The 12,743-nt window shown below is 46.3% G+C and overlaps 6 non-coding genes across 6 annotated transcripts; all 6 read left to right on the forward strand.

The window, feature by feature from the left end:
* Positions 1-703: 703 nt before the first annotated feature.
* Positions 704-894, forward strand: LOC130346633 (U2 spliceosomal RNA). The gene has a single exon (XR_008884801.1). It is a non-coding gene; the product is annotated as a U2 spliceosomal RNA (small nuclear RNA).
* A 2,084-nt stretch (positions 895-2,978) lies between these two features.
* On the forward strand, positions 2,979-3,169 carry LOC130346635 (U2 spliceosomal RNA). Its single transcript, XR_008884803.1, has one exon. It is a non-coding gene; the product is annotated as a U2 spliceosomal RNA (small nuclear RNA).
* Positions 3,170-5,269: 2,100 nt separating this feature from the next.
* LOC130346636 (U2 spliceosomal RNA) lies at positions 5,270-5,460 on the forward strand. The gene has a single exon (XR_008884804.1). It is a non-coding gene; the product is annotated as a U2 spliceosomal RNA (small nuclear RNA).
* Positions 5,461-7,545: 2,085 nt separating this feature from the next.
* LOC130346637 (U2 spliceosomal RNA) lies at positions 7,546-7,736 on the forward strand. Its single transcript, XR_008884805.1, has one exon. It is a non-coding gene; the product is annotated as a U2 spliceosomal RNA (small nuclear RNA).
* Positions 7,737-9,831: 2,095 nt separating this feature from the next.
* On the forward strand, positions 9,832-10,022 carry LOC130346638 (U2 spliceosomal RNA). The gene has a single exon (XR_008884806.1). It is a non-coding gene; the product is annotated as a U2 spliceosomal RNA (small nuclear RNA).
* A 2,070-nt stretch (positions 10,023-12,092) lies between these two features.
* On the forward strand, positions 12,093-12,283 carry LOC130346639 (U2 spliceosomal RNA). Its single transcript, XR_008884807.1, has one exon. It is a non-coding gene; the product is annotated as a U2 spliceosomal RNA (small nuclear RNA).
* Positions 12,284-12,743: the final 460 nt, after the last annotated feature.

Here is a 12,743-nt window from a genome sequence, read left to right on the forward strand (position 1 = left end):
TTGGTGATGTCGTCTATTATGGCCTTCATAGAAGCAACAGGAGATTGTTGCATCCATCTAGAACCCTCAGAACTACAGTGCTATGATGTCACTCACTTCCACAGGCCTTGCAGAGTGTAAACAACAACAACCCAGCTTTGTTGTGTATGTAACCATAGGGATTTGTGATGTCACCTAGAACCTTCACAGCAGCGACAGCTTTATGAGGAGCATCAGCACTGCTCTGCCTGAGCAGAACCATCACCGCCATAGGTTGTCAAATAACCCGGATTTAACCCACACAGGTAAGTCCAATGGGGTGCAGGCATGTCCTCTATGCTTACAGCTTCCCGTGGGTGTTGGTTTGATACCGTTTGGGGACAGCCAAGGAGGCATCTGCAGGCAACAAAGGTAGGTGTGTGCTTGTGTGTGTGTTTCCTATGCAGATCCTAAGCCCAGTGTCACATGCAAGTAGGAGGAGTAAGAAGGGTTCCTGGCAAATCCGGGTTATGGATTGCATTTAAAAAGGCCCCGTGGGAGTGCAATGGGCCCCTGTCTTGCTGCTTAGCAATAATGGTATGGGTTTAGGTTCTGCTGTGTGTACTGGTGGTTGACTGCCCCCCAGCCCAGAGTGTGCATGGAAAATTGTCTGGCAGCCTCCCTGACAGCAAGCAGTGATAGTGCCCATGAAGGGGACCTTGTTGGGCCCGCCCCTTTCACGGTTATCGCTTCTCGGCCTTTTGGCTAAGATCAAGTGTAGTATCTGTTCTTATCAGTTTAATATCTGATACGTCCCCTATCTGGGGACCATATATTAAATGGATTTTTGAGAACGGGGGCCGATTTCGAAGCTTGCTTCCGTCGCCCTATGCATTGACCCGATATGGCAGTATCTTCGGGTACAGTGCACCACCCCCTTACAGGGTTAAAAAGAAAGATTCCTACTTTCATTGCTACCTGCTTGCTGGCTAGCCAGCTAGCCAGCCCTGTGGGCCTTGCTGCTGCAGCCAAAAAACAAAAGGTGGTGCTGCTGCTGCTGCTTCTGCTGCTTCTGCTTGTGTCTGGCCGCTGTTGGAGCGTCCAGGCACAGGACTTCTGCTGCTGCTGACTAAATGGCCTCCTTAATTGGATCATTTGAGTAGCCAGCACACCTGTGCAGGTAGGGCATGACATGATAGGCAGCTGCCTTGATAGCGGGTGGGTGCTGAATGTTCCTAATTGACAAAATAAGATTAATGCTTATGAAGAAATATAAAATCTCATCCCTTCCCCAATATCGCGCCACACCCCTACCCCTTAATTCCCTGGTTGAACTTGATGGACATATGTCTTTTTTCGACCGTACTAACTATGTAACTATGTAACATAACATGGGGGGGGGGGGGGGGGTCTCCTGGCTGTTCACACAGGTGTGTCATTGCTGTACATTGACCATGCATTGCTTCTGTGGTATTGCAAAGGCAAAGACAAATGCTTCCAGCCATCCATTGCACTAATGGATTGGTCATCAGCTGGCTGTCTATGTCCCGCATCAATATAGACCAAAGTACAGAGGGTTAGGCTATGCTATTGTGCACCTACCTGATGCATCAGAAGGTGCGAGGCCCTTGCTAAATTCTGTGCACAGACTTTGAGATCTATACTTTAGACTGTATCTAAACCTGCTCCAACATGGACTGACATTCTGGCCTACTTTCAGCCGATGCGACTTGTCTGTCGCTGAACAGTCGCTTTTTATGTATTCAGCACCTATGTATAATGTTGTAAAAATGCTCTAGAAGCTAAAGTCGCAGAAATGTCACACATATTTGGCCTGCAACTTTCTGTGCGACAAATTCAGACAGGAAAAATCAGTATAAATCCTTAGAAAATTATCCCCCAGTGTCTCCATCTGCTGGCGGTATTGAATAAGCATTGCTGCACTGATGGGGTATGCATTAGACGAAAAAAAAGAAGAAAAAGAAGAATAATACGCCCAGAAAAGAGGCGAAAAGGAAACGTAAAAAAACGTGAAAAAAAAGTAAGAGGAAGAGAAGGGAAAAAAAGGTGGAAATGGGTTTAAAAGTGATTTCGGCGGAGAAATATATATATATATATATATATATATATATATATATATATATATACGCGCACACACACACATATATATAAACGTATTCTCCGTTGAGATATTGCAGCCGCTGCTGTGTCCAGGCCCAGGAGCCTTAGCACTGTGCTGTGATGTCACTCAATACCACTGACATCACTAGGTGTAAACAACATCTCTCCTTTGCTGTGTATGTGACTATGGAGCTGTTTGGTGATGTCGTCTATTATGGCCTTCATAGAAGCAACAGGAGATTGTTGCATCCATCTAGAACCCTCAGAACTACAGTGCTATGATGTCACTCACTTCCACAGGCCTTGCAGAGTGTAAACAACAACAACCCAGCTTTGTTGTGTATGTAACCATAGGGATTTGTGATGTCACCTAGAACCTTCACAGCAGCGACAGCTTTATGAGGAGCATCAGCACTGCTCTGCCTGAGCAGAACCATCACCGCCATAGGTTGTCAAATAACCCGGATTTAACCCACACAGGTAAGTCCAATGGGGTGCAGGCATGTCCTCTATGCTTACAGCTTCCCGTGGGTGTTGGTTTGATACCGTTTGGGGACAGCCAAGGAGGCATCTGCAGGCAACAAAGGTAGGTGTGTGCTTGTGTGTGTGTTTCCTATGCAGATCCTAAGCCCAGTGTCACATGCAAGTAGGAGGAGTAAGAAGGGTTCCTGGCAAATCCGGGTTATGGATTGCATTTAAAAAGGCCCCGTGGGAGTGCAATGGGCCCCTGTCTTGCTGCTTAGCAATAATGGTATGGGTTTAGGTTCTGCTGTGTGTACTGGTGGTTGACTGCCCCCCAGCCCAGAGTGTGCATGGAAAATTGTCTGGCAGCCTCCCTGACAGCAAGCAGTGATAGTGCCCATGAAGGGGACCTTGTTGGGCCCGCCCCTTTCACGGTTATCGCTTCTCGGCCTTTTGGCTAAGATCAAGTGTAGTATCTGTTCTTATCAGTTTAATATCTGATACGTCCCCTATCTGGGGACCATATATTAAATGGATTTTTGAGAACGGGGGCCGATTTCGAAGCTTGCTTCCGTCGCCCTATGCATTGACCCGATATGGCAGTATCTTCGGGTACAGTGCACCACCCCCTTACAGGGTTAAAAAGAAAGATTCCTACTTTCATTGCTACCTGCTTGCTGGCTAGCCAGCTAGCCAGCCCTGTGGGCCTTGCTGCTGCAGCCAAAAAACAAAAGGTGGTGCTGCTGCTGCTGCTTCTGCTGCTTCTGCTTGTGTCTGGCCGCTGTTGGAGCGTCCAGGCACAGGACTTCTGCTGCTGCTGACTAAATGGCCTCCTTAATTGGATCATTTGAGTAGCCAGCACACCTGTGCAGGTAGGGCATGACATGATAGGCAGCTGCCTTGATAGCGGGTGGGTGCTGAATGTTCCTAATTGACAAAATAAGATTAATGCTTATGAAGAAATATAAAATCTCATCCCTTCCCCAATATCGCGCCACACCCCTACCCCTTAATTCCCTGGTTGAACTTGATGGACATATGTCTTTTTTCGACCGTACTAACTATGTAACTATGTAACATAACATGGGGGGGGGGGGGGGGGTCTCCTGGCTGTTCACACAGGTGTGTCATTGCTGTACATTGACCATGCATTGCTTCTGTGGTATTGCAAAGGCAAAGACAAATGCTTCCAGCCATCCATTGCACTAATGGATTGGTCATCAGCTGGCTGTCTATGTCCCGCATCAATATAGACCAAAGTACAGAGGGTTAGGCTATGCTATTGTGCACCTACCTGATGCATCAGAAGGTGCGAGGCCCTTGCTAAATTCTGTGCACAGACTTTGAGATCTATACTTTAGACTGTATCTAAACCTGCTCCAACATGGACTGACATTCTGGCCTACTTTCAGCCGATGCGACTTGTCTGTCGCTGAACAGTCGCTTTTTATGTATTCAGCACCTATGTATAATGTTGTAAAAATGCTCTAGAAGCTAAAGTCGCAGAAATGTCACACATATTTGGCCTGCAACTTTCTGTGCGACAAATTCAGACAGGAAAAATCAGTATAAATCCTTAGAAAATTATCCCCCAGTGTCTCCATCTGCTGGCGGTATTGAATAAGCATTGCTGCACTGATGGGGTATGCATTAGACGAAAAAAAAGAAGAAAAAGAAGAATAATACGCCCAGAAAAGAGGCGAAAAGGAGAAAAACGTAAAAAAACGTGAAAAAAAAGTAAGAGGAAGAGAAGGGAAAAAAAGGTGGAAATGGGTTTAAAAGTGATTTCGGCGGAGAATATATATATATATATATATATATATATATATATATATATATATATATATATACGCGCACACACACACATATATATAAACGTATTCTCCGTTGAGATATTGCAGCCGCTGCTGTGTCCAGGCCCAGGAGCCTTAGCACTGTGCTGTGATGTGATGTCACTCAATACCACTGACATCACTAGGTGTAAACAACATCTCTCCTTTGCTGTGTATGTGACTATGGAGCTGTTTGGTGATGTCGTCTATTATGGCCTTCATAGAAGCAACAGGAGATTGTTGCATCCATCTAGAACCCTCAGAACTACAGTGCTATGATGTCACTCACTTCCACAGGCCTTGCAGAGTGTAAACAACAACAACCCAGCTTTGTTGTGTATGTAACCATAGGGATTTGTGATGTCACCTAGAACCTTCACAGCAGCGACAGCTTTATGAGGAGCATCAGCACTGCTCTGCCTGAGCAGAACCATCACCGCCATAGGTTGTCAAATAACCCGGATTTAACCCACACAGGTAAGTCCAATGGGGTGCAGGCATGTCCTCTATGCTTACAGCTTCCCGTGGGTGTTGGTTTGATACCGTTTGGGGACAGCCAAGGAGGCATCTGCAGGCAACAAAGGTAGGTGTGTGCTTGTGTGTGTGTTTCCTATGCAGATCCTAAGCCCAGTGTCACATGCAAGTAGGAGGAGTAAGAAGGGTTCCTGGCAAATCCGGGTTATGGATTGCATTTAAAAAGGCCCCGTGGGAGTGCAATGGGCCCCTGTCTTGCTGCTTAGCAATAATGGTATGGGTTTAGGTTCTGCTGTGTGTACTGGTGGTTGACTGCCCCCCAGCCCAGAGTGTGCATGGAAAATTGTCTGGCAGCCTCCCTGACAGCAAGCAGTGATAGTGCCCATGAAGGGGACCTTGTTGGGCCCGCCCCTTTCACGGTTATCGCTTCTCGGCCTTTTGGCTAAGATCAAGTGTAGTATCTGTTCTTATCAGTTTAATATCTGATACGTCCCCTATCTGGGGACCATATATTAAATGGATTTTTGAGAACGGGGGCCGATTTCGAAGCTTGCTTCCGTCGCCCTATGCATTGACCCGATATGGCAGTATCTTCGGGTACAGTGCACCACCCCCTTACAGGGTTAAGAAGAAAGATTCCTACTTTCATTGCTACCTGCTTGCTGGCTAGCCAGCTAGCCAGCCCTGTGGGCCTTGCTGCTGCAGCCAAAAAACAAAAGGTGGTGCTGCTGCTGCTGCTTCTGCTGCTTCTGCTTGTGTCTGGCCGCTGTTGGAGCGTCCAGGCACAGGACTTCTGCTGCTGCTGACTAAATGGCCTCCTTAATTGGATCATTTGAGTAGCCAGCACACCTGTGCAGGTAGGGCATGACATGATAGGCAGCTGCCTTGATAGCGGGTGGGTGCTGAATGTTCCTAATTGACAAAATAAGATTAATGCTTATGAAGAAATATAAAATCTCATCCCTTCCCCAATATCGCGCCACACCCCTACCCCTTAATTCCCTGGTTGAACTTGATGGACATATGTCTTTTTTCGACCGTACTAACTATGTAACTATGTAACATAACATGGGGGGGGGGGGGGTCTCCTGGCTGTTCACACAGGTGTGTCATTGCTGTACATTGACCATGCATTGCTTCTGTGGTATTGCAAAGGCAAAGACAAATGCTTCCAGCCATCCATTGCACTAATGGATTGGTCATCAGCTGGCTGTCTATGTCCCGCATCAATATAGACCAAAGTACAGAGGGTTAGGCTATGCTATTGTGCACCTACCTGATGCATCAGAAGGTGCGAGGCCCTTGCTAAATTCTGTGCACAGACTTTGAGATCTATACTTTAGACTGTATCTAAACCTGCTCCAACATGGACTGACATTCTGGCCTACTTTCAGCCGATGCGACTTGTCTGTCGCTGAACAGTCGCTTTTTATGTATTCAGCACCTATGTATAATGTTGTAAAAATGCTCTAGAAGCTAAAGTCGCAGAAATGTCACACATATTTGGCCTGCAACTTTCTGTGCGACAAATTCAGACAGGAAAAATCAGTATAAATCCTTAGAAAATTATCCCCCAGTGTCTCCATCTGCTGGCGGTATTGAATAAGCATTGCTGCACTGATGGGGTATGCATTAGACGAAAAAAAAGAAGAAAAAGAAGAATAATACGCCCAGAAAAGAGGCGAAAAGGAGAAAAACGTAAAAAAACGTGAAAAAAAAGTAAGAGGAAGAGAAGGGAAAAAAAGGTGGAAATGGGTTTAAAAGTGATTTCGGCGGAGAAATATATATATATATATATATATATATATATATATATATATATATACGCGCACACACACACATATATATAAACGTATTCTCCGTTGAGATATTGCAGCCGCTGCTGTGTCCAGGCCCAGGAGCCTTAGCACTGTGCTGTGATGTCACTCAATACCACTGACATCACTAGGTGTAAACAACATCTCTCCTTTGCTGTGTATGTGACTATGGAGCTGTTTGGTGATGTCGTCTATTATGGCCTTCATAGAAGCAACAGGAGATTGTTGCATCCATCTAGAACCCTCAGAACTACAGTGCTATGATGTCACTCACTTCCACAGGCCTTGCAGAGTGTAAACAACAACAACCCAGCTTTGTTGTGTATGTAACCATAGGGATTTGTGATGTCACCTAGAACCTTCACAGCAGCGACAGCTTTATGAGGAGCATCAGCACTGCTCTGCCTGAGCAGAACCATCACCGCCATAGGTTGTCAAATAACCCGGATTTAACCCACACAGGTAAGTCCAATGGGGTGCAGGCATGTCCTCTATGCTTACAGCTTCCCGTGGGTGTTGGTTTGATACCGTTTGGGGACAGCCAAGGAGGCATCTGCAGGCAACAAAGGTAGGTGTGTGCTTGTGTGTGTGTTTCCTATGCAGATCCTAAGCCCAGTGTCACATGCAAGTAGGAGGAGTAAGAAGGGTTCCTGGCAAATCCGGGTTATGGATTGCATTTAAAAAGGCCCCGTGGGAGTGCAATGGGCCCCTGTCTTGCTGCTTAGCAATAATGGTATGGGTTTAGGTTCTGCTGTGTGTACTGGTGGTTGACTGCCCCCCAGCCCAGAGTGTGCATGGAAAATTGTCTGGCAGCCTCCCTGACAGCAAGCAGTGATAGTGCCCATGAAGGGGACCTTGTTGGGCCCGCCCCTTTCACGGTTATCGCTTCTCGGCCTTTTGGCTAAGATCAAGTGTAGTATCTGTTCTTATCAGTTTAATATCTGATACGTCCCCTATCTGGGGACCATATATTAAATGGATTTTTGAGAACGGGGGCCGATTTCGAAGCTTGCTTCCGTCGCCCTATGCATTGACCCGATATGGCAGTATCTTCGGGTACAGTGCACCACCCCCTTACAGGGTTAAAAAGAAAGATTCCTACTTTCATTGCTACCTGCTTGCTGGCTAGCCAGCTAGCCAGCCCTGTGGGCCTTGCTGCTGCAGCCAAAAAACAAAAGGTGGTGCTGCTGCTGCTGCTTCTGCTGCTTCTGCTTGTGTCTGGCCGCTGTTGGAGCGTCCAGGCACAGGACTTCTGCTGCTGCTGACTAAATGGCCTCCTTAATTGGATCATTTGAGTAGCCAGCACACCTGTGCAGGTAGGGCATGACATGATAGGCAGCTGCCTTGATAGCGGGTGGGTGCTGAATGTTCCTAATTGACAAAATAAGATTAATGCTTATGAAGAAATATAAAATCTCATCCCTTCCCCAATATCGCGCCACACCCCTACCCCTTAATTCCCTGGTTGAACTTGATGGACATATGTCTTTTTTCGACCGTACTAACTATGTAACTATGTAACATAACATGGGGGGGGGGGGGTCTCCTGGCTGTTCACACAGGTGTGTCATTGCTGTACATTGACCATGCATTGCTTCTGTGGTATTGCAAAGGCAAAGACAAATGCTTCCAGCCATCCATTGCACTAATGGATTGGTCATCAGCTGGCTGTCTATGTCCCGCATCAATATAGACCAAAGTACAGAGGGTTAGGCTATGCTATTGTGCACCTACCTGATGCATCAGAAGGTGCGAGGCCCTTGCTAAATTCTGTGCACAGACTTTGAGATCTATACTTTAGACTGTATCTAAACCTGCTCCAACATGGACTGACATTCTGGCCTACTTTCAGCCGATGCGACTTGTCTGTCGCTGAACAGTCGCTTTTTATGTATTCAGCACCTATGTATAATGTTGTAAAAATGCTCTAGAAGCTAAAGTCGCAGAAATGTCACACATATTTGGCCTGCAACTTTCTGTGCGACAAATTCAGACAGGAAAAATCAGTATAAATCCTTAGAAAATTATCCCCCAGTGTCTCCATCTGCTGGCGGTATTGAATAAGCATTGCTGCACTGATGGGGTATGCATTAGACGAAAAAAAAGAAGAAAAAGAAGAATAATACGCCCAGAAAAGAGGCGAAAAGGAGAAAAACGTAAAAAAACGTGAAAAAAAAGTAAGAGGAAGAGAAGGGAAAAAAAGGTGGAAATGGGTTTAAAAGTGATTTCGGCGGAGAAATATATATATATATATATATATATATATATATATATATATATATATATATATACGCGCACACACACACATATATATAAACGTATTCTCCGTTGAGATATTGCAGCCGCTGCTGTGTCCAGGCCCAGGAGCCTTAGCACTGTGCTGTGATGTCACTCAATACCACTGACATCACTAGGTGTAAACAACATCTCTCCTTTGCTGTGTATGTGACTATGGAGCTGTTTGGTGATGTCGTCTATTATGGCCTTCATAGAAGCAACAGGAGATTGTTGCATCCATCTAGAACCCTCAGAACTACAGTGCTATGATGTCACTCACTTCCACAGGCCTTGCAGAGTGTAAACAACAACAACAACCCAGCTTTGTTGTGTATGTAACCATAGGGATTTGTGATGTCACCTAGAACCTTCACAGCAGCGACAGCTTTATGAGGAGCATCAGCACTGCTCTGCCTGAGCAGAACCATCACCGCCATAGGTTGTCAAATAACCCGGATTTAACCCACACAGGTAAGTCCAATGGGGTGCAGGCATGTCCTCTATGCTTACAGCTTCCCGTGGGTGTTGGTTTGATACCGTTTGGGGACAGCCAAGGAGGCATCTGCAGGCAACAAAGGTAGGTGTGTGCTTGTGTGTGTGTTTCCTATGCAGATCCTAAGCCCAGTGTCACATGCAAGTAGGAGGAGTAAGAAGGGTTCCTGGCAAATCCGGGTTATGGATTGCATTTAAAAAGGCCCCGTGGGAGTGCAATGGGCCCCTGTCTTGCTGCTTAGCAATAATGGTATGGGTTTAGGTTCTGCTGTGTGTACTGGTGGTTGACTGCCCCCCAGCCCAGAGTGTGCATGGAAAATTGTCTGGCAGCCTCCCTGACAGCAAGCAGTGATAGTGCCCATGAAGGGGACCTTGTTGGGCCCGCCCCTTTCACGGTTATCGCTTCTCGGCCTTTTGGCTAAGATCAAGTGTAGTATCTGTTCTTATCAGTTTAATATCTGATACGTCCCCTATCTGGGGACCATATATTAAATGGATTTTTGAGAACGGGGGCCGATTTCGAAGCTTGCTTCCGTCGCCCTATGCATTGACCCGATATGGCAGTATCTTCGGGTACAGTGCACCACCCCCTTACAGGGTTAAAAAGAAAGATTCCTACTTTCATTGCTACCTGCTTGCTGGCTAGCCAGCTAGCCAGCCCTGTGGGCCTTGCTGCTGCAGCCAAAAAACAAAAGGTGCTGCTGCTGCTTCTGCTTGTGTCTGGCCGCTGTTGGAGCGTCCAGGCACAGGACTTCTGCTGCTGCTGACTAAATGGCCTCCTTAATTGGATCATTTGAGTAGCCAGCACACCTGTGCAGGTAGGGCATGACATGATAGGCAGCTGCCTTGATAGCGGGTGGGTGCTGAATGTTCCTAATTGACAAAATAAGATTAATGCTTATGAAGAAATATAAAATCTCATCCCTTCCCCAATATCGCGCCACACCCCTACCCCTTAATTCCCTGGTTGAACTTGATGGACATATGTCTTTTTTCGACCGTACTAACTATGTAACTATGTAACATAACATGGGGGGGGGGGGGGGGTCTCCTGGCTGTTCACACAGGTGTGTCATTGCTGTACATTGACCATGCATTGCTTCTGTGGTATTGCAAAGGCAAAGACAAATGCTTCCAGCCATCCATTGCACTAATGGATTGGTCATCAGCTGGCTGTCTATGTCCCGCATCAATATAGACCAAAGTACAGAGGGTTAGGCTATGCTATTGTGCACCTACCTGATGCATCAGAAGGTGCGAGGCCCTTGCTAAATTCTGTGCACAGACTTTGAGATCTATACTTTAGACTGTATCTAAACCTGCTCCAACATGGACTGACATTCTGGCCTACTTTCAGCCGATGCGACTTGTCTGTCGCTGAACAGTCGCTTTTTATGTATTCAGCACCTATGTATAATGTTGTAAAAATGCTCTAGAAGCTAAAGTCGCAGAAATGTCACACATATTTGGCCTGCAACTTTCTGTGCGACAAATTCAGACAGGAAAAATCAGTATAAATCCTTAGAAAATTATCCCCCAGTGTCTCCATCTGCTGGCGGTATTGAATAAGCATTGCTGCACTGATGGGGTATGCATTAGACGAAAAAAAAGAAGAAAAAGAAGAATAATACGCCCAGAAAAGAGGCGAAAAGGAGAAAAACGTAAAAAAACGTGAAAAAAAAGTAAGAGGAAGAGAAGGGAAAAAAAGGTGGAAATGGGTTTAAAAGTGATTTCGGCGGAGAAATATATATATATATATATATATATATATATATATATATATATACGCGCACACACACACATATATATAAACGTATTCTCCGTTGAGATATTGCAGCCGCTGCTGTGTCCAGGCCCAGGAGCCTTAGCACTGTGCTGTGATGTCACTCAATACCACTGACATCACTAGGTGTAAACAACATCTCTCCTTTGCTGTGTATGTGACTATGGAGCTGTTTGGTGATGTCGTCTATTATGGCCTTCATAGAAGCAACAGGAGATTGTTGCATCCATCTAGAACCCTCAGAACTACAGTGCTATGATGTCACTCACTTCCACAGGCCTTGCAGAGTGTAAACAACAACAACCCAGCTCTGTTGTGTATGTAACCATAGGGATTTGTGATGTCACCTAGAACCTTCACAGCAGCGACAGCTTTATGAGGAGCATCAGCACTGCTCTGCCTGAGCAGAACCATCACCGCCATAGGTTGTCAAATAACCCGGATTTAACCCACACAGGTAAGTCCAATGGGGTGCAGGCATGTCCTCTATGCTTACAGCTTCCCGTGGGTGTTGGTTTGATACCGTTTGGGGACAGCCAAGGAGGCATCTGCAGGCAACAAAGGTAGGTGTGTGCTTGTGTGTGTGTTTCCTATGCAGATCCTAAGCCCAGTGTCACATGCAAGTAGGAGGAGTAAGAAGGGTTCCTGGCAAATCCGGGTTATGGATTGCATTTAAAAAGGCCCCGTGGGAGTGCAATGGGCCCCTGTCTTGCTGCTTAGCAATAATGGTATGGGTTTAGGTTCTGCTGTGTGTACTGGTGGTTGACTGCCCCCCAGCCCAGAGTGTGCATGGAAAATTGTCTGGCAGCCTCCCTGACAGCAAGCAGTGATAGTGCCCATGAAGGGGACCTTGTTGGGCCCGCCCCTTTCACGGTTATCGCTTCTCGGCCTTTTGGCTAAGATCAAGTGTAGTATCTGTTCTTATCAGTTTAATATCTGATACGTCCCCTATCTGGGGACCATATATTAAATGGATTTTTGAGAACGGGGGCCGATTTCGAAGCTTGCTTCCGTCGCCCTATGCATTGACCCGATATGGCAGTATCTTCGGGTACAGTGCACCACCCCCTTACAGGGTTAAAAAGAAAGATTCCTACTTTCATTGCTACCTGCTTGCTGGCTAGCCAGCTAGCCAGCCCTGTGGGCCTTGCTGCTGCAGCCAAAAAACAAAAGGTGGTGCTGCTGCTGCTGCTTCTGCTGCTTCTGCTTGTGTCTGGCCGCTGTTGGAGCGTCCAGGCACAGGACTTCTGCTGCTGCTGACTAAATGGCCTCCTTAATTGGATCATTTGAGTAGCCAGCACACCTGTGCAGGTAGGGCATGACATGATAGGCAGCTGCCTTGATAGCGGGTGGGTGCTGAATGTTCCTAATTGACAAAATAAGATTAATGCTTATGAAGAAATATAAAATCTCATCCCTTCCCCAATATCGCGCCACACCCCTACCCCTTAATTCCCTGGTTGAACTTGATGGACATATGTCTTTTTTCGACCGTACTAACTATGTAACTATGTAACATAACATGGG

Source organism: Hyla sarda, unplaced genomic scaffold, assembly GCF_029499605.1.
Source record: "Hyla sarda isolate aHylSar1 unplaced genomic scaffold, aHylSar1.hap1 scaffold_798, whole genome shotgun sequence".
NCBI lineage: Eukaryota > Metazoa > Chordata > Amphibia > Anura > Hylidae > Hyla > Hyla sarda.